This window comes from Nerophis lumbriciformis, linkage group LG28 (genome assembly GCF_033978685.3).
Source record: "Nerophis lumbriciformis linkage group LG28, RoL_Nlum_v2.1, whole genome shotgun sequence".
NCBI classification, from domain to species: Eukaryota; Metazoa; Chordata; class Actinopteri; order Syngnathiformes; family Syngnathidae; genus Nerophis; species Nerophis lumbriciformis.
In genome coordinates this window covers 20,755,376-20,777,882 of record NC_084575.2, presented here as the reverse complement: position 1 = coordinate 20,777,882, position 22,507 = coordinate 20,755,376, and the positions used below count along the sequence as shown (strand labels likewise).

Here is a 22,507-nt window from a genome sequence, read left to right as displayed (position 1 = left end):
TATTCAAACACAGTGTTACTGTTTAACTATGTGTAATGTTACAACTGCTGCCTTGTTTTTAATGAATACCTAGGACTACTACAATACTGCTTTTAATGTTGGTCTTTATGGTGGTACATGGAGAGCCAAGTGTTTTCTGTAAAAATTGGGGCTAAAAAATAACCCAATTTTAACCCAACGGCTCAGTAAAGGACGAACCCCTTATTTGAGTTATTTTAACTCAACACTTTGGGTTTGTTTTTTCAAACCAACTTTTGCATTGAATTATTTAACCAAAAAGGTGATAACTTAATGTTGGTTTATTCCCCACCAAACCATTGGGTTGAATTGTTTAACCCAAAAGTTGAGTTATGCTAACTCGATGTCGGGTGATTGTAAATAATGTTAATGAGATTAATCCTTAATACAATTACCCTCAAGAGAAAAGTACCTTTTTTAATAAAAAAAACCTTTTACCAAAAAATGCGTTACTCATTGAAAAACAACCCAATAATCGTTCGTAGTTTTGAAAACCCAGAAATTGAGTTAAAATAATACCCTTATAACCCAAAAAATTGATTGCTTTTTATAAAAAGAAATCAAAAATTTTAGCTAACACTTGCAACTCATAAATTGGGTTACTAAAATAACCCAGTGTTTTTTTGTGTATACACACTAAAAAATGTTGGGTTGAAAAAAATAACCATATTTTAACCCAACTGCTGGTTCAGAAAAGGACGAACCCCTTATTTGAGTTATTTTAACTCAACATTTTGGGTTAATTTTTTCAACCCAACTTTTGCGTTTTAATTATTTAACCAAAAAGTTGACAACTTAATGTTGGGTTATTCCCCACCAAACCATTGGGTTGAATTGTTTAACCCAAAAGTTGAGTTATGCTAACTCGATGTCGGGTGATTGTAAATAATGTTAATGAGATTAATCCTTAATACAATTACCCTCAAGAGAAAAGTACCTTTTTTAATAAAAAAAGCCTTTTACCAAAAAATGCGTTACTCATTGAAAAACAACCCAATAATCGTTCGTAGTTTTGAAAACCCAGAAATTGAGTTAAAATAATACCCTTATAACCCAAAAAATTGATTGCTTTTTATAAAAAGAACTCAAAAATTTTAGCTAACACTTGCAACTCATAAATTGGGTTACTAAAATAACCCAGTGTTTTTTTGTGTATACACACTAAAAAATGTTGGGTTAAAAAAAATAACCCAATTTTAACCCAACTGCTGGTTCTGAAAAGGACGAAACCCTTATTTGAGTTATTTTAACTCAACATTCTGGGTTAATTTTTTCAATCCAACTTTTGCGTTTTAATTATTTAACCAAAAAGTTGATAACTTAATGTTGGGTTATTCCCCACCAAACTTTTGGGTTGAATTGTTTAACCCAAAAGTTGAGTTATGCTAACTAAATGTCGGGTGATTGTAAATAATGTTAATGAGATTAATCCTTAATACAATTCCACTCAAGAAAAAAGTACCTTTTTAATAAAAAAAAAGCCTTTTAGCCAAAAATGCGCTACTCATTGAAAAACAACCCAATAATCGTTCGTAGTTTTGAAAACCCAGAAATTGAGTTAAAATAATACCCTTATAACCCAAAAAATGGATTGCTCTTTATAAAAAGAACTCAAAAATTTAACCTAACACTTGCAACTCATAAATTAGGTTATTAAAATAACCCAGTATTGTTTTGTGTATACACACTAAAAAATGTTGGGTTAAAAAAAATAACCCAATTTTAACCCAACTGCTGGTTCAGAAAAGGACAAACCCCTTATTTGAGTTATTTTAACTCAACATTTTGGGTTAATCTTTTCAACCCAACTTTTGCGTTGAATTGTTTAACCAAAAAGGTGATAACTTAATGTTGGGTTATTCCCCACCAAACTATTGGGTTGAATTGTTTAACCCAAAAGTTGAGTTATGCTAACTCGATGTCGGGTGATTGTAAATAATGTTAATGAGATTAATCCTTAATACAATTACCCTCAAGAGAAAAGTACCTTTTTTAATAAAAAAAGCCTTTTACCAAAAAATGCGTTACTCATTGAAAAACAACCCAATAATCGTTCGTAGTTTTGAAAACCCAGAAATTGAGTTAAAATAATACCCTTATAACCCAAAAAATTGATTGCTCTTTATAAAAAGAATTCAAAAATTTTACCTAACACTTGCAACTCATAAATTGGGTTATTAAAATAACCCAGTATTTTTTTGTGTATACACACTAAAAAATGTTGGGTTAAAAAAAATAACCCTATTTTAACCCAACTGCTGGTTCAGAAAAGGACGAACCCCTTATTTGAGTTATTTTAACTCAACATTTTGGGTTAATTTTTTCAACCCAACTTTTGCGTTTTAATTATTTAACCAAAAAGTTGATAACTTAATGTTGGGTTGTTCCCCACCAAACTATTGGGTTGAATTGTTTAACCCAAAAGTTGAGTTATACTAACTCAATGCCGGGTGATTGTAAATATGTTAATGAGATTAATCTTTAATACAATTCCACTCAATAAAAAAGTACCTTTTTAATAAAAAAAAAGAAGCCTTTTAGCCAAAAATGTGTTACTCATTGAAAAACAACCCAATAATCGTTCAAAGTTTTGAAAACCCAGAAATTGAGTTAAAATAATACCCTTATAAGCCAAAAAATGGATTGCTCTTCATAAAAAGAACTCAAAAATGTAACCCAACACTTGCAACTCATAAATTGGGTTACTAAAATAACCCAGTATTTTTTTGTGTATACACACTAAAAAATGTTGTGTTAAAAACAATAACCCTATTTTAACCCAACTGCTGGTTCAGAAAAGGACAACCCCCTTATTTTAGTTATTTTAACTCAACATTTTGGGTTCATTTTTTCAACCCAACTTTTGCGTTTTAATTATTTAACCAAAAAGGTGATAACTTAATGTTGGGGTATTCCCCACCAAACTATTGGGTTGAATTGTTTAACCCAAAAGTTGAGTTATGCTAACTCGATGTCGGGTGATTGTAAATGATGTTAATGAGATTAATCCTTAATACAATTCCACTCAAGAAAAAAGTACCTTTTTTAATAAAAAAAAAAGCCTTTTACCAAAAAATGCGTTACTCATTGAAAAACAACCCAATAATCGTTCATAGTTTTGAAAACCCATTAATTGAGTTAAAATAATACCCTTATAACCCAAAAAATGGATTGCTCTTCATAAAAAGAACTCAAAAATTTAACCCAACACTTGCAACTCATAAATTAGGTTATTAAAATAACCCAGTATTTTTTTGTGTATACACACTAAAAAATGTTGGGTTAAAAAAATAACCCAATTTTTACCCAACTGCTGGTTCAGAAAAGGACAAACCCCTTATTTGAGTTATTTTAACTCAACATTTTGGGTTAATTTTTTCAACCCAACTTTTGCGTTGAATTATTTAACTAAAAAGTTGCGTTATGATAACTTAATTTTGGGTTGTTCCCCACCAAACTATTGGGTTGAATTGTTTAACCCAAAAGTTGAGTTATGATAACTCAATGTCGGGTGATTGTAAATAATGTTAATGAGATGAATCCTTAATACAATTCCACTCAAGAAAAAAGTACCTTTTTAATAAAAAAAAAAGCTTTTTAGCCAAAAATGCGTTACTCATTGAAAAACAACCCAATAATCGTTCAAAGTTTTGAAAACCCAGAAATTGAGTTAAAATAATACCCTTATAACCCAAAAAATGGATTGCTCTTCATAAAAAGAACTCACAAATTTAACCCAACTCTTGCAACTCATAAATTGGGTTGTTAAAATAACCCAGTATTTTTTGGTGTATACACACTAAAAAATGTTGGGTTAAAAAGAATAACCCAATTTTAACCCAACTGCTGGTTCTGAAAAGGACGAACCCCTTATTTGAGTTATTTTAACTCAACATTTTGGGTTAATTTTTTCCAACCCAACTTTTGCGTTTTAATTATTTAACCAAAAAGTTGATAACTTAATGTTGGGTTGTTCCCCACCAAACTATTGGGTTGAATTGTTTAACCCAAAAGTTGAGTTATGCTAACTCAATGCCGGGTGATTGTAAATAATGTTAATGAGATTAATCCTTAATACAATTCCCCTCAAGAAAAAAGTACCTTTTTTAATAAAAAAAAGCCTTTTAGCCAAAAATGCGTTACTCATTGAAAAACAACCCAATAATCGTTCGTAGTTTTGAAAACCCATTAATTGAGTTAAAATAATACCCTTATAACCAAAAAAATTGATTGCTCTTCATAAAAAGAACTTAAAAATGTAACCTAACACTTGCAACTCATAAATTGGGTTATTAAAATAACCCAATATTTTTTTGTGTATACACACTAAAAAATGTTGGGTTGGAAAAAATAACCCAATTTTAACCCAACTGCTGATTCTGAAAAGGACGAACCCCTTATTTGAGTTGGTTTAACTCAACATTTTGGGTTCATTTTTTCAACCCAACTTTTGCGTTTTAATTATTTAACCAAAAAGGTGATAACTTAATGTTGGGTTATTTCCCACCAAACTATTGGGTTGAATTGTTTAACCCAAAAGTTGAGTTATGCTAACTCAATGTTGGGTAATTGTAAATAATGTTAATGAGATTAATCCTTAATACAATTCCCCTCAAGAAAAAAGTACCTTTTTTAATAAAAAAAAGCCTTTTAGCCAAAAATGCGTTACTCATTGAAAAACAACCCAATAATCGTTCGTAGTTTTGAAAACCCATTAATTGAGTTAAAATAATACCCTTATAACCCAAAAAATTGATTGCTCTTCATAAAAAGAACTTAAAAAATGTAACCTAACACTTGCAACTCATAAATTGGGTTATTAAAATAACCCAATATTTTTTTGTGTATACACACTAAAAAATGTTGGGTTAGAAAAAATAACCCAATTTTAACCCAACTGCTGATTCTGAAAAGGACGAACCCCTTATTTGAGTTGTTTTAACTCAACATTTTGGGTTCATTTTTTCAACCCAACTATTGGGTTGAATTGTTTAACCCAAAAGTTGAGTAATGCTAACTCAATGTCGGGTGATTGTAAATAATGTTAATGAGATTTATCCTTAATACAATTCCCCTCAAGAAAAAAGTACCTTTTTAATTTAAAAAAAAAGCCTTTTACTCTAAAATGCGTTACTCCATTGAAAAACAACCCAAAAATGGTTAATCATTTTGAAAACCCAGAAATTGAGTTAAAATAATACCCTTTCAACCCAAAAAATGGATTGCTCTTCATAAAAAGAACTCAAAAACTTAACCCAACACTTGCAACTCATAAATTGAGTTATCAAAATAACCCAGTATTTTTTAGTGTGTACTTGGTGAAAAAAGTTTGAGACCCACCGGTCTACAAATTTCGCATATGAAAGACACCAGAGTTCAACTTGAGTGACGACAACTTAACAAGCCTGGTACATCATCTACATTATTTAGAGTTATATGCAGTATGCGTGTGTGTACGTTTTAAAACATTTTTTCTTTAGGTCTGATGGATATTATGTGAGGCAGCGTGACAGCTCATCTGCCGCGTTGAACAGTCGCAGCTGTGTTGACGCTTCTTGAAGCGACTGCACTCACAGCCAGAATCAGACAGGAATGTTGACTCATCAGTCTGAGTAATGTTCACTAATTCCATCTGAATAGGTCATACCCCTCCGCCCAATCCCCCCCACCCACCCTCCAAACAAGTACACAGTAGTGTTGTCCCTATACCAATATTTTGGTACCGGTATCAAAATATTTTCGATACTTTTCTAAATAAAGGGAACCACAAAAAATTGCATTATTGGCTTTACTTGAACAAAAAGTCTTAGGGTACATTAAACATATGTTTCTTATCGCAAGTTTGTCCTTAAATAAAATAGTGAACATACAACACAACTTGTCTTTTATTAGTAAGTATGCAAACACAGGCTCTTAATTAGTCTGCTGACGTATTTTGTCAAAATTACTAAGGACAAGCGGTAGAAAATGAATTTTAAATCTACTTGTTCATTTACTGTTAATATCTGCTTACTTTTTCTTTTTAACATGTTCTATCTACACTTCTGTTAAAATGTAATAATCACTTATTTTTCTGTTGTTTGGATGCTTCACATTAGTTTTGGATGATACCACAAATTTGGGTATCAATCCGATACCAAGTAGTTACAGGATCATACATTGGTCCTATTCAAAGTCCTCATGTGTCCAGGGACATATATCCTGAGTTTATAAACCAGTGGTTCTTAACGTGGGTTTGATCGAACCCTAGGGGTTAGGTGAGTCGGCCTCAGGGGTTCGGCGGAGGTCAAGACACACCCGACTCATCGTGTAAATAAAAACTTCTCCCTATCGGCGTATTACGGGTACCACCAAACATATTCCCTCTACTTTTCCATCTGATTTGCAGGTGTGTAATTTGTTGTGAGTTTATGCACTGTGTTGGTTTTGTTCTTTGAACAAGGTGATGTTCATGCACGGTTCATTTTGTGCACCAGTAAAAAAAACATGTAACTTTGTCTTGAATTTGAAAAAATTAATAATTGTAATTTTCACTAAAGAAGGGTTCGGTGAATGCGCATATGAAACTGGTGGGGTTTGGTACCTCCTACAAGGTTAAGAACCACTGTTATAAACATAATACAAAAACAAAACAAGCGAAAGATGTTGTGATGCCAAAAAGTATCGACTAGATACGTTCCTGTACTTGGTATCATTACATTGGATGTCAGGTGTAGAGCCCCCAATGGCGTTTGTTTACATTTTGACGCCGGTGAGCTACGGTGTGTAGTGAAGCTATTCCTCGTCCTGCAGGGATGATACTTGTAAGAAACGTACTTTATTTGTCGCCATGGAGACCAGGATTAGTGATTTAGAAGTAGCTAAAACACTGCAGACTGCGAATGGATGTTCGACGCGAGCTAGCTAGCCATGTCTTAAAGCACCTCTTCCAGAGGGCCTTTCAGTGTTATAACTTCACCTTTATCGTTAGTTTTTAAAGGGGAACATTATGACAATTTCAGAAGGGTTAAAACCATTAAAAATCTGTTCCCAGTGGCTTATTTTATTTTTCGAAGTTTTTTTCAAAATTTTACCCATCACGCAATATCCCTAAAAAAAGCTTCAAAGTGCCTGATTTTAACCATCGTTATATACACCCGTCCATTTTCCTGTGACGTCACATAGTGATGCCAACTCAAACAAACATGGCGGAAAGAACAGCAAGCTATAGCGACATTAGCTCGGATTCAGACTCGGACTTCAGCGGCTTAAGCGATTCAACAGATTACGCATGTATTGAAACGGATGGTTGTAGTGTGGAGGCAGGTAGCGAAAACAAAATTGAAGAAGAAACTGAAGCTATTGAGCCATATCGGTTTGAACCGTATGCAAGCGAAACCGACGAAAACGACACGACAGCCAGCGACACGGGAGAAAGCGAGGACGAATTCGGCGATCGCCTTCTAACCAACGATTGGTATGTGTTTGTTTGGCATTAAAGGAAACTAACAACTATGAACTAGGTTTACAGCATATGAAATACATTTGGCAACAACATGCACTTTGACAGTGCAGACAGCCCAATTTTCATCAATTAATATATTCTGTAGACATACCCTCATCCGCGCTCTTTTCCTGAAAGCTGATCTATCCAGTTTTGGAGTTGATGTCAGCAGGCCAGGGAAGCTAGGGTCGATATTCTTCTCTTGATCATCTTCGGTGGCATAAGGGACGGTGTGAGCCAAGACATCCAGGGGTTTAGCTCGCTCGTCTGCGGGAACAAACTGCCGCCATTGCTTGCCGTGCTACCGAGGTCCTTTGTCCCTGAATAGCTCACACACTACAGAAGATTCAATGGGGGTCTGGCGGCAGATTTCTTTGACTTTATCGTTGGAAATGCATCTGCTTTGAGTGTCGCAGGATATCCACACATTCTTGCCATCTCTGTCGTAGCATAGCTTTCGTCGGTAAAGTGTGCGGAACAAACGTCCAATTTCTTGCCACTTTCGCATCTTTGGGCCACTGGTGCAACTTGAATCCGTCCCTGTTCGTGTTGTTACACCCTCCGACAACACACCGACGAGGCATGATGTCTCCAAGGTACGGAAAACAGTCGAAAAAACGGAAAATAACAGAGCTGATTTGACTCGGTGTTTGAGAAAATGGCGGATTGCTTCTCCGAGAGCGAATATTAGAAAGGCGTTTAATTCGCCAAAATTCACCCATTTAGAGTTCGGAAATCGGTAAAAAAAATATATGGTCTTTTTTCTGCAACATCAAGGTATATATTGACGCTTACATAGGTCTGGTAATAATGTTCCCCTTTAAGCCAAAACGCTTCCGTTCTCCCTTTTCTGTCTACAGACTGTGTCCGTTTGTAAGTACTCTGTGATTGTGTGCCGCCGAACATGCTTGTCTGCTCGTAAACCAGCAATGACACGACGTGACGACGACGGGGGCGCGGGGGACCGGTACTTTTCAGAGGCGGTATAGTACCGAATATGATTCATTAGTATCGCGGTACTATACTAATACCGGTATACCGTACAACCCTAATTCACACACAGCCATGAATCTCCACTCCAAACAAGGACCTCTTATTTCTAATAAGATGAGGTGCCATCAGGGTGCAGGTTTTGTTCCTCCAACACCTGAGAGTGAGCGGTGAGATCAGGGAGCGATTACACCGGACTAAAAAGGATCAGGCTGTGACTCCAGGGAAGCCGTCAGCCATCTGTCGCTCCTCAAGTCCCGACTGCTGTACTTCACCCCACCATGTCTTGATTACTGTGGGAACTCGCCATAGAGCGGCACGTTGGCGTAAAGCTCTCTCACCAGCTGTTGTAAGCATGATTTATGGTATGATGTCAGAGGGTGGGTTTTAGCAGACGTTCGTCTTCTTGGTGTCTTCGTATTTACAGTCTGGTCTATTTGAGCTGATTCATTTCTACTTATCCACCAGCACAATGGATTTGAACTTCCATCCAGTGGTGACAAACCTTATTATTCCAGGAGATTTCATAAAGATGCTGCCTAAAACCACCTTTATAGTCACTGGTGCCGTCTTCACCGACTTGTGTTGAAAATCACTCATCTCTAAGGCTATGTCTACACTAAGCCGGATAACCCCTTAAACAAATACTTATTTAGCCTAAGCCCCGTTTCGGCCACACTATATCACCGTTTAAGGTTCCCCTCCTTGGATAATTTTTTACACGGGTAAGTGCGCCGTGTATTTCTTGAATTTCCGGCTCTGTATTGACTCATTGATCGTTTACAAACTGAGTTCAGAGAGGAAGTGACGCCATAAAGACCGCGTTCCACACAGGGAGTGACGTCAGAAAGAACGCACCACAGCCAGTTTCAAAATAAAGCAGTTTCGTAGCCACAACACTGGATATTGTTCAGATAAGTTAAATTTAAGAACAGGAACACCAAACCTACCGTCAAGCATGATGGTGGTAGTATTATGCTCTGGGCCTGTTTTGCTGCTAATGAAACTGGTGCTCTACAGAGAGTAGGTTGGGTTTTGACCACGTGTGTGTGTATATATATATATATAAATATATATATATATATATATATATATATACAGTGGGGCAAAAAAGTATTTAGTCAGCCACCGATTGTACAAGTTCTCCCACTTAAAATGATGACAGAGGTCTGTAATTTTCATCATATGTACACTTCAACTGTGAGAGACAGAATGTGAAAAAAAAATCCAGGAATTCACATTGTAGGAATTTTAAAGAATTTAATTGTAAATCATGGTGGAAAATAAGAATTTGGTCACTTCAAACAAGGAAGATTTCTGGCTCTCACAGACCTGTAACTTCTTCTTTAAGAAGCTCTTCTGTCCTCCACTTGTTACCTGTATTAATGGCACCTGTTTCAACTTGTTATCTGTATAAAAGACACCTGTCCACAGCCTCAAACAGTCAGACTCCAAACTCCACTATGGCCAAGACCAAAGAGCTGTCAAAGGACACTAGGAAAAGAATTGTAGACCTGCACCAGACTGTGAAGAGTGAATCTACAATAGGCAAGCAGCTTGGTGTGAAAAAATCAACTGTGGGAGCAATTATCAGAAAATGGAAGACATACAAGACCACTGATAATCTCCCTTGATCTGGGGCTCCACGCAAGATCTCATCCCGTGGGTTCAAAATGATCATGAGAACGGTGAGCAAAAATCCCAGAACTACACGGGGGGACCTGGTGAATGACCTGCAGAGAGCTGGGACCAAAGTAACAAAGGTTACCATCAGTAGCACACTACGCCGACAGGGAATCAAATCCTGCAGTGCCAGACGTGTCCCCCTGCTTAAGCCAGTGCATGTCCAGGCCCCTCTGAAGTTTGCCAGAGAGCACATGGATGATACAGCAGAGGATTGGGAGAATGTCATGTGGTCAGATGAAACCAAAATAGAACTTTTTGGTATAAACTCAACTTGTCGTGTTTGGAGGAAGAAGAATACTGAGTTGCATCCCAAGAACACCATACCTACTGTGAAGCATGGGGGTGGAAACATCATGCTTTGGGGCTGTTTTTCTGCTAAGGGGACAGGCCGACTGATCCGTGTTAAGGAAAGAATGAATGGGGCCATGTATCGTGAGATTTTGAGCCAAAACCTCCTTCCATCAGTGAGAGCTTTGAAGATGAAACGTGGCTGGGTCTTCCAGCATGACAATGATCCCAAACACACCGCCCGGGCAACGAAGGAGTGGCTCCGTAAGAAGCATTTGAAAGTCCTGGAGTGGCCTAGCCAGTCTCCAGACCTCAACCCCATAGAAAATCTGTGGAGGGAGTTGAAAGTCCGTGTTGCTCGGCGACAGCCCCAAAACATCACTGCTCTCGAGAAGATCTGCATGGAGGAATGGGCCAAAATACCAGCTACTGTGTGTGCAAACCTGGTAAAGACCTATAGTAATCATTTGACCTCTGTAATATAACCTTTGTTGGCAATAACAAAGTATTGAGTTGAATTTTTGTTATTGACCAAATACTTATTTTCCACCATAATTTACAAATAAATTCTTTAAAAATCCTACAGTGTGAATTCCTGGATTTTTTTTTCAAATTCTGTCTCTCACAGTTGAAGTGTACCTATGATGAAAATTACAGACCTCTGTCATCATTTTAAGTGGGAGAACTTGCACAATTGGTGGCTGACTTTTTCTAGCATGCACACATCGCACTGTATGGAATGGCCTCAATCTCGTTACCTTGCGTAATGACAATAAAGCTGATTCTGATTCTGATTCTGACTAAATACTTTTTTGCCCCACTGTATATATATATATATATATATATATATATATATATATATATATATATATTTATATATATTTATATTAAGGGTGTGGGAAAAAATCAATTCGAATCGCGATTCTCACGTTGTGCGATTCAGAATCGATTCTCATTTTTCATCTATTTTATTTGTATTTTTTTAAAATATTTTTAAATTTTTATTTTTTTAAATGAATCAATCCAACAAAACAATACACAGCAATACCATAACAATGCAATCCAATTCCAAAACCAAACCCGACCCAGCAACACTCAGAACTGCAATAAACAGTGCAATTGAGAGGAGACACAAACATGACACAGAACAAACCAAAAGAAGTGAAACAAAAATGAATATTATCAACAACAGTATCAATATTAGTTACAATTTCAACAAAGCAGTGATTAAAAATCCCTCATTGACATTATCATTAGACATTTATAAAAAAAAAAAAAAAGAACAATAGTGTAACAGTGGCTTACACTTGCATCACATCTCATAAGCTTGACAACACACTGTGTCCAATATTTTCACAAAGATAAAATACGTCATATTTGTGGTTCATTTAATAGTTAAAACAAATTTACATTATTGCAATTAGTTGATAAAACATTGTCCTTTACAATTATAAAAGCTTTTTACAAAAATCTACTACTCTGCTTGCATGTCAGCAGACTGGGGTAGATCCTGCTGAAATCCTATGTATTGAATGAATAGAGAATCGTTTTGAATCGGGGGGAAAAAAATCGTTTTTGAATCGAGAATCGTGTTGAATTGGAAAAAAAAAAAAATCGATTTTGAATCGAATCGTGACCCCAAGAATCGATATTGAATCGAATCATGGGACACCCAAAGATTCACAGCCCTAATATATATATATATATATATATATATATATATATATATATATATATATATATATATATATATATATATGTATGTGTGGGAAAAAAAATCACAAGACTATTTAATCTCTACAGGCCTGAAATGAAATAGTCTTGTGATTTTTTTCCCCCACACATACATATATTGCGCTCTACTACGGTATTGAGCACTATTTTTTGGATAACCTTATTAAGACATATATATATATATATATATATATATATATATATATATATATATATATATATATATATATATATATATTACAGTCGCAATTAAAAGTTTACATACACTTGTAAAGAACATAATGTCATGGCTGTCTTGAGTTTCCAATCATTTCTACAACTCTTATTTTTTTGTGATAGAGTGAGTGGAGCACATAATGTACTTCTTGGTCACAAAAAACATTCATGAAGTTTGGTTATTTTATGAATTTATTATGGTAAAGGAATGGCTACATCAGGCTAGAATTAAGGTTTTAGAAACTTAAACGTGTGGACAATGCTGAAGAAACAAGTCCATGTCAGAAAACCAACAAATTTAGCTGAACTGCACCAATTTTGTCAAGAGGAGTGGTCAACAATTCAACCAGAAGCTTGTGGATGGCTATCAAAAGCGCCTTATTGCAGTGAAACTTGCCAAGGGACATGTAACCAAAACTTTTGACCACGACTGTACAAACCCCGTTTCCACATGAGTTGGGAAATTGTGTTAAATGTAAATATAAACGCAATACAATGATTTACAAATCCATTTCAACCCATATTCAAGTGAATGCACTACAAAGACAAGATATTTGATGTTCAAACTCATAAACTCAATTTTTTTTTTGTTGCAAATAATAATTAACTTAGAATTTCATGGCTGCAACACATGCCAAAGTAGTTGGGAAAGGGCATGTTCACCACTGTGTTACATGGCCTTTCCTTTTAACAACACTCAGTAAACGTTTGGGAACTGAGGAGATAATTTTTTAAGCTTCTCAGGTGGAATTCTTTCCCATTCTTGCTTGATGTACAGCTTAAGTTGTTCAACAATCCGAGGGTCTCCGTTGTGGTATTTTAGGCTTCATAATGCGCCACACATTTTCAATGGGAGACAGGTCTGGACTACAGGCAGGCCAGTCTAGTACCCGCACTCTTTTACTATGAAGCCACATTGATGTAACACGTGGCTTGGCATTGTCTTGCTGAAATAAGCAGGGGCATCCATGGTCACGTTGCTTGGATGGCAACATATGTTGCTCCAAAACCTGTATGTACCTTTCAGCATTAATGGCGCCTTCACAGATGTGTAAGTTACCCATGTCTAGGGCACTAATACACCCCCATACCATCACAGATGCTGGCTTTTACACTTTGACCCTATAAAAATCCGGATGGTTCTTTTCCTCTTTGGTCCGGCGGACACGACGTCCACAGTTTCCAAAAACAATTTGAAATGTGGCTTCGTCAGACCACAGAACACTTTTCCACTTTGTATCAGTCCATCTTAGATGAGCTCAGGCCCAGCGAAGCCGACAGCGTTTCTGGGTGTTGTTGATAAACGGTTTTCGCCTTGCATAGGAGAGTTTTAACTTGCACTTACAGATGTAGCGACCAACCGTAGTTACTGACAGTGGGTTTCTGAAGTGTTCCTGAGCCCATGTGGTGATATCCTTTACACACTGATGTCGCTTGTTGATGCAGTACAGCCTGAGGGATCGAAGGTCACGGGCTTAGCTGCTTACGTGCAGTGATTTCTCCAGATTCTCGGAACTCTTTGATGATATTACGGACTGTAGATGGTGAAATCCCTAAATTCCTTGCAATAGCTGGTTGAGAAAGGTTTTTCTTAAACTGTTCAACAATTTGCTCACGCATTTGTTGACAAAGTGATGACCCTCGCCTCATCCTTGTTTGTGAATGACTGAGCATTTTATAGAATCTACTTTTATACCCAATCATGGCACCCACCTGTTCCCAATTTGCCTGTTCACCTGTGGGATGTTCCAAATAAGTGTTTGATGAGCATTCCTCAACTTTATCAGTATTTATTGCCACCTTTCTCAACTTCTTTGTCACGTGTTGCTGGCATCAAATTCTAAAGTTAATGATTATTTGCAAAAAAAATATGTTTATCAGTTTGAACATCAAATATCTTGTCTTTGTAGTGCATTCAATTGAATATGGGTTGAAAATGATTTGCAAATCATTGTATTCCGTTTATATTTACATCTAACACAATTTCCCAACTCATGGAAACAGGGTTTGTACATATATAAATACAGTATATTTGCATGTACGGCGGTACCTCTGCCTAGTTCACAAGTTTTGCGGTATACGAAAACTACGAGGTATAGGAAGTACAAGACTCGACTAGGACTAGATTTGACCATTCTAAGTCTATGAACGTGAACTGATGAAGCCTACTTGGATGAGAGGCGAAACGTCTTCTAAGACAAACCAAACAGTTCAGTTGAATTTGATTGAATGCCCTGAGATTACATTGACCTGGATGGATGAGAATAGTCACATCCATAGACATGTCGAAAGAACAAATTAAACTTGTACCCTGAGGTGCCACTGTATTGGGCCATTGGGGAACCAACGTTTGTTGACAGAAATACTATTCCAATATTCTGGTGTACCTAAATTAACAAATCTATCTGGATAAAAGGGATTTGTAAACACAGCAAACAACAAGATGTGTCAGCAGATAAATCCTGTGGCTTATAGAGGGGCAGTGGGGCCAGACACTGACCTACAAACAGTCCTATTGTTAGCGTGGACGTGATGAAGGGAAATACATGGTTAACAGTGGTGCGATTGTTTGGCTGACAAACTGTGCTGCATGATTCTGGAATAAACAGCACCCATCAAAGGTTTGGACACACTTTCCCATGCTATTGAATGAAAACCTGTGTCATTACTTGACAGATACTGTACTTCATCCTGGAAAGGAGCCACCAGATCCATTATGTGTATTGCCCAAAAGAATAGTTGTGTGTGTTGTTATAGAGCAGGGGTCTGCAACCTTTACTATCAAAAGAAACATTGGTAACACTTTAGTATGTGGAACATATTCACCATTAAATAGTTTCTTATTAACATGCAAATTAGTAACATATTGCCTTTTAGTCATTATTAAGTATTTATAAATGCCTTATTCTGCATGGCTTTATTATACAACCAGTAAGCCATTAACTAAGAGTCTTCCCTCAATAACCTCAGAAGTATAGCTTATTAGTAACTCTAACCATAATCATAACCCTTATATGTTCCCCTTGTGTCCAAATAACTCTAAATTAAGTCTTTCCGTATTTTTCGGACTATAAGTCGCAGTTTTTTTCATAGTTTGGCCGGGGGTGCGACTTATACTCAGGAGCGACTTATGTGTGAAATTATTAAAGGGGAATATTATCACCAGACCTATGTAAGCGTCGATATATACCTTGATCCATCCATCCATCCATCCATCCATCTTCTTCCGCTTATCCGAGGTCGGGTCGCGGGGGCAGCAGCCTAAGCAGGGAAGCCCAGACTTTCCTCTCCCCAGCCACTTCGTCCAGCTCTTCCCGGGGGATCCCGAGGCGTTCCCAGGCCAGCCGGGAGACATAGTCTTCCCAACGTGTCCTGGGTCTTCCCCGTGGCCTCCTACCGGTTGGACGTGCCCTAAACACCTCCCGAGGGAGGCGTTCGGGTGGCATCCTGACCAGATGCCCGAACCACCTCATCTGGCTCCTCTCGATGTGGAGGAGCAGCGGCTTTACTTTGAGCTCCCCCCGGATGGCAGAGCTTCTCACCCTATCTCTAAGGGAGAGCCCCGCCACCCGGCGGAGGAAACTCATTTCGGCTGCTTGTACCCGTGATCTTGTCCTTTCGGTCATAACCCAAAGCTCATGACCATAGGTGAGGATGGGAACGAAGATCGACCGGTAAATTGAGAGCTTTGCCTTCCGGCTCAACTCCTTCTTCACCACAACGGATCGATACAGCGTCTGCATTACTGAAGATGCCGCACCGATCCGCCTGATGCCTTGATGTTGCAGAAAAAAGACCATATATTTTTTTAACCGATTTCCGAACTCTAAATGGGTGAATTTTGGCAAATTAAACGCCTTTCTATTATTCGCTCTTGGAGCGATGACGTCACAACGTGACGTCACATCGGGAAGCAATTCCCCATTTTCTCACTTTCGTCGGTGTGTTGTCGGAGGGTGTAACAACACGAACAGGGACGGATTCAAGTTGCACCAGTGGCCCAAAGATGCGAAAGTGGCAAGAAATTGGACGAAATTTGTTCAAAATACGAGGCTGTGGGGAAAGCCGACGAAATGGTCAGTCGTTTGTTCCGCACACTTTACCGACGAAAGCTATGCTACGACAGAGACGGAAAGAATGTGTGGATATCCTGCTACACTCAAAGCAGATGCTGACATCAACTCCAAAACTGGACAGATCAGCTTTCAGGAAAAGAGAGCGGATGAGGGTATGTCTACAGAATATATTAATTGATGAAAACGTTATTCATTACTCGCGGTTTTACGTAAATTATTATACATAAACTGTGTTTACCAATAATTTAGCTTAAAAACATTTATTTCTTTCAATCATTCGAGTACATTCGGGTAGTCTTGTGTAATGCAGTATTTTGTGTCTATTTAGGTATGGTTAACCTGAGTGCTGAAATCGTGGAAAAATATATGTTCTTAGCGTGCCTGAAATGGGCTGTCTGCACTCTCAAAGTGCATGTTGTTGCCAAATGTATTTCATATGCTGTAAACCTAGTTCATAGTTGTTAGTTTCCTTTAATGCCAAACAAACACATACCAATCGTTGGTTAGAAGGCCATCGCCGAATTCGTCCTCGCTTTCTCCCGTGTCGCTGGCTGTCGTGTCGTTTTCGTCGGTTTCGCTTGCATACGGTTCAAACCGATATGGCTCAATAGCTTCAGTTTCTTCTTCAATTTTGTTTTCGCTACCTGCCTCCACACTACAACCATCCGTTTCAATACATGCGTAATCTGTTGAATCGCTTAAGCCGCTGAAATCCGAGTCTGAATCCAAGCTAATGTCGCTATAATTTGCTGTTCTTTCCGCCATGTTTGTTTGTATTGGCATCACTATGTGACGTCACAGGAAAATGGACGGGTGTATATAACGATGGTTGAAATCAGGCACTTTGAAGCTTTTTTTAGGGATATTGCGTGATGGGTAAAATTTTGAAAAAAACTTCGAAAAATAAAATAAGCCACTGGGAACTGATTTTTAATGGTTTTAACCCTTCTGAAATTGTGATAATGTTCCCCTTTAACACATTACCGTAAAATATCAAATACCGGTAATATTATTTAGCTCATTCACGTAAGAGACTAGACGTATAAGATTTCATGGGATTTAGCGATTAGGAGTGACAGATTGTTTGGTAAAGGTATAGCATGTTCTATATGTTAAAGTTATTTGAATGACTCTTACCATAATATGTTACGTTAACATACCAGGCACGTTCTCAGTTGGTTATTTATGCGTCATATAACGTACACTTATTCAGCCTGTTGTTCACTATTCTTTATTGATTTTAAATTGCCTTTCAAATGTCTATTCTTGGTGTTGGGTTTTATCAAATACATATCCCCAAAAATGCGACTTATACTCCACTGCGACTTATATGTTTTTTTCCTTCTTTATTATGCATTTTCGGCCGGTGCGACTTATACTCCGGAGCGATTTATACTCCGAAAAATACGGTACTTAGAATATGTTCCCCATACTAAAGTGTGACCGAAACATTTTGCCGCCGACTGCATCAAAGAAAAATAGTATAAATCCGCAAAACGCAACTCGGCTGATAAACTTTCAAAAGTTTTCATGTTTTTTATTTTTTGTCACTGGAAAAACAATCTGTCCATGTGAAATTAAACACATTTTTTCTTTTGTGCCAAGTATTCATAGTTAGCTTACCCAAGTAGTTGCACACTCCAGAAGCTGAGCTAAACACACAGCAGTGTTGGGCAGTAGCTCGCTACATGTAGCAAAGCTAAGTAGCTTAACTACATTTCCCAGTAGCTTGTCAGTACCTTCACTACTTTTTAAACAGGTAGCGATTTCTGTAGACGCGTGTAGCAGGTAGCTTAGCTATAAAGCTAGACGCCGCAAAAGAAGAGAGAGGAAGAAGAAAAAGAGAAACTCTACAAGCAGGGGAAAAAGATACATGGGAAGTATCCATGACGATTGTGTGGGAGTCCCACTGTCAGACACGGCACAGGAGCCAAGCGTGCAGGTTTTAACAAGGTTTTAATAAACATAGGTTTTTAACAAAAATGTTCTCTCCTGAAGCACGCAACTTTTCAGCCACGTCCGTATCCTCTCTCCCCTCCTGCTCCCGGCTGCTTACTGTTAAAGACAACAGATGATTAGATTAAACATGTACCACCTGTGAAATCTAATTACCTGCCAGCTGTGTCTCGCCGTCAGCACTGCCATGCCCGCGTCTGATGGTGCTCTGTCCTCAGTACCATGGACAGAGGCGGTGACCTTTGCTCCTACAGGCAGCACTGGCCACATCTCCCTCCACAGATTGGTTTACGTATAAGAAAATCTGTGATTGGTTGGTTTACGGGCTTCACGGTGGCAGAGGGGTTAGTGCATCTGCCTCACAATACGAAGGTCCTGAGTAGTCTTGGGTTCAATCCCGGGCTCGGGATCTTTCTGTGTGGAGTTTGCATGTTCTCCCCGTGACTGCGTGGGTTCCCTCCGGGTACTCCGGCTTCCTCCCACCTCCAAAGACATGCACCTGGGGATAGGTTGATTGGCAACACTAAATTGGCCCTAGTGTGTGGATGTGAGTGTGAATGTTGTCTGTCTATCTGTGTTGGCCCTGCGATGAGGTGGCGACTTGTCCAGGGTGTACCCCGCCTTCCGCCCGATTGTAGCTGAGATAGGCTCCAGCGCCCCCCGCGACCCCAAAAGGGAATAAGCGGTAGAAAATGGATGGATGGGATGGGATGGTTGGTTTACTATGATGAGTCACGATTGGTTAAGATTAGGGCAAAAAGGAAGGGAAATCACAACAGACGACGAGGGAGTCAGAGAAGAGAAGGGGGAAATATTTAAGCGGGCGATTTACAAAAAAATAAAAACCTAGTAGAAGATGGCAGAGGAATTCTCTTCCTTTTAGATTATTCTTTTAGCGATGTAGACGACGTTCAGGAAACCCACAATACATGTACTTGGCCACATTTGAACAAATGTGTGGATAAATCATTAATTTGAGTTGTTTACCTTGTAAGCCGAAATCAAAACGGCTCTCGACCTGGAAGACGTGGAACACACATTTAAGAACACACATTAAGTGGAGTTCAACGTTTTACTGTATGTACCGTATTTTTCGAACTATAAGTCGCAGTTTTTTTCATAGTTTGGCCGGGGGTGCGACTTATACTCAGGAGCGACTTATGTGTGAAATTATTAACACATTACCGTAAAATATCAAATAATATTATTTAGCTCATTCACATAAGAGACTAGACGTATAAGATTTCATGGGATTTAGCGATTAGGAGTGACAGATTGTTTGGTAAAGGTATAGCATGTTCTATATGTTATAGTTATTTGAATGACTCTTACCATAATATGTTACGTTAACATACCAGGCACGTTCTCAGTTGGTTATTTATGCCTCATATAACGTACACTTATTCAGCCTGTTGTTCACTATTCTTTATTTATTTTAAATTGCCTTTCAAATGTCTATTCTTGGTGTTGGCTTTTATCAAATAAATTTCCCCAAAAAATGCGACTTATACTCCAGTGCGACTTATATATGTTTTTTTCCTTCTTTATTATGCATTTTCGGCAGGTGCGACTTATACTCCGGTGCGACTTATACTCCGAAAAATACGGTAACTATTGTCAACTGTTCCCAAACAACACACAAGTCTTGTTTTTATTTGTCAAGATCTAAATAGATGCTGTTTTTATTTACTGTAGGCAGAAAAAAATAACATTATGTGTGTGACAATCATGTGTACTTTTAACTTTAACTTTAGATTATAGGGCTGGGCCAAAGAAAAGGCACACTAAACCCCCGGAGGGAGTTGGAGGGTGTCCCCTGCTAAATGACAGTTAATAGTAATGCACCCTTATTGGGGCCATTTGGTTCCATATGTATACTCTCAGTAACATTAACATTACTGCATATAGAACAACTAAAAATGTATAAGTTGGGGAGGAATTACATTTTGTTTGACTCTGTTCTACAATCAGGAAAATATCTTTACTTGAAATATGTTCATGTAAAGATGGAGTTTGTTAAAGGGGAAGTACACTTTTTTGTGTGGGAATTGTGCCTATCGTTCACAATCAGTATGAAAGACATAATGACGAATGTATTTAAAAAAAAAAAATTCTAAATATTAAATAAATGCAATCTAAAGTCAGCGTATAATGGAGCCTAAGAGAGCCGCTCTATTCTGCCTATAAAGCATACTTGCCAACCTTGAGACCTCCGATTTCGGGAGGTGGGGTGAGGTGGGGGGGCGTGGCTAAGAGGGGCGTGGTTGGGGGCGTGGCTAAGAAGGGAGGAGTATATTTACAGCTAGAATTCACCAAGTCAAGTATTTCATATATATATATATATATATATATATATATATATATATATAAGAAATACTTGACTTTCAGTAAATTCTAGCTATAAATATATATTTCTTTTATTGTATATATATATATATATATATATATATATATATATATATATATATATATATATATAAGAAATACTTGAATTTCAGTGTTCATTTATTTACACATATACTTGTTGAGTTAAGGGTTGAATTGTCCATCCTTGTTCTATTCTCTGTCACTATTTTACTAACCATGCTGAACACCCTCTCTGATGATGCATTGCTGTGTGGCACGCACAAAAGTGCTTTCATCTAATGCACCAGATGGCAGTATTGTCCTGTTTAAGAGTGTCACGACATTGCTGTTTACGGCAGACGAACTGCTTTACGGTAGACCAAAACGTGACTGCTGTTGTTGTGTGTTGTTACCGCGCTGGGAGGACGTTAATGAAACTGCCTAACAATAAACCCACATAAGGAACCAATAACTCGCCCTCGATCATTCTACAGTTATAACGTCATTGTGTAGGCACACCGTTTATATTGTGGGAAAGCGGACTCAGGTCCGCATGGACCTGAGTCCGCCTGAATTTCGGGAGACTGGAATTATATCAAACTGATTTTTGATTTTGATTGGACGTGTCATTGTGAAAATGCTTAAACGAAAATGAAAAAGTATGTTGGAGTTCGGGTGTTGGTGGAGGGAACAGTGATAAAGTCATCAAAAATAATTATTTTGGAAAACCTTGTTACATTGTTTAATGCATCCACACATCACAACAAAATTAGGCATAATAATGTGTTAATTGCACGACTGTATATATCGGTATCGGTTGATATCGGAATCGGTAATTAAGAGTTGGACAATATTGGGATATCGGCAAAAAAGCCATTATCGGACATCTCTAATAATCAGCTATGAAAAGTAAATTGGCAAATTGAATAATAAGAATCTAGACAGAGAATGATACAACTACACAAAGCAGCTACAGTACACAGGATCGCATCCGATCTTTAAAACCTGAAATAATTAGGGACCGCAATGTCCCTTTGGGACAGAGGACCCTATTGTAATTGTAAGGTTTTATTATTATTATTCCGCCGCCTCTTTGAGCTGTAATTTGACCCCCTTAACATGCTTCAAAACTCACCATATTTGACACACACATCAGGACTGGCAAAAAGTGCCATCTAATCAAAAAACCAAACCCCAAAACTCAAAATTACGCTCTAGCGCCCCCTAGGAAAAAACACAGACAAAACTGCTTGTAACTTCCGGTAGAAATGTCGTAGAGACATGAAACAAAAACCTCTATGTAGGTGTGCCTTAGACCTAGATTTCATACATTGACATTTTTTAGCAAAAAACAACAGGAAGTTGGCAATTCCCCCCTCAAAACAAAAACATTGTAAAAACTGTCACTATTGCCTCTTTGAGCTGTAATTTGACCCCCTTAACATGCTTCAAAACTCACCAAACTGGACACACACATCAGGACTGGCAAACATTGCGATCTAATAAAAAAATCCAACCCCAAAACTCAAAATTGCGCTCTAGTGCCCTCTAGGAAGAAAACAGACACAACTGCTCCTAGGAAGAAAACTCAGACAAAACTGGCTGTAACTTCCAGTAGGAATGTCTTAGATCAGGGGTCGACAACCCGCGGCTCTAGAGCCGCATGCGGCTCTTTAGCGCCGCCCTAGTGGTTCTCTGGATCTTTTTAAAAAAT

General features: G+C 37.9%; 1 protein-coding gene across 1 annotated transcript in view; it reads left to right on the top strand.

Moving 5' to 3' along the window:
- LOC133570753 (dysbindin) overlaps positions 1-22,507 on the top strand; it is a 36,949-nt gene that overhangs the window by 364 nt on the left and 14,078 nt on the right. The window lies entirely within an intron of this gene.